The following is a 592-nucleotide window of genomic DNA, read 5'->3' on the forward strand; positions in this document are numbered from 1 at the left end:
AATACAGAATTGTATTCATCCACGGACTTATAGTCCATGAATCTGAGATTCTTCCACTCATATCTAGCCTTTGGAAGTAGCACCGTTTTCTGGTGATCATATCTACGCTGTAAAGCGGTCCAAAGGTCTAGTGGATTTTCCATTGTCAGATACTGATCCTTTAAACCTTCAATGAGGTGATGGCGTATAATACTAATTGCCATGTATCTGTTTTTATCATTCTCATTGTTTCCCTCGATGATAGTATCACCGAGTCCCTTTGACCTCAGGTTGATCTTTGTATCTAGCGCCCACTGTAAATAATTATCTCCAGAGAGATTAAGGGCTGCATAGTATAGATTTGAAATTTTCGACATCTGGATCACATTGTCATTTAAAATTCAGATTCACAATGTGATCATTCGACCATAAGACGTTCAAAAGAAATTGGCTACAATCATGCCTTATGCGGCCATGTAATCAAACAATAGGATCGGCTATATGAAATCTACTTGACCATGGTGCGAACAATTCTAATTTATGATTCTAGATGTGACAGAGAGATTAAGGCCACACAGCCATATACGTTTATCAATGTAATCAAATTCGAATT

The sequence above is a fragment of the Brassica oleracea genome, chromosome C3 (genome assembly GCF_000695525.1).
Source record: "Brassica oleracea var. oleracea cultivar TO1000 chromosome C3, BOL, whole genome shotgun sequence".
Taxonomy (NCBI): Eukaryota; Viridiplantae; Streptophyta; class Magnoliopsida; order Brassicales; family Brassicaceae; genus Brassica; species Brassica oleracea.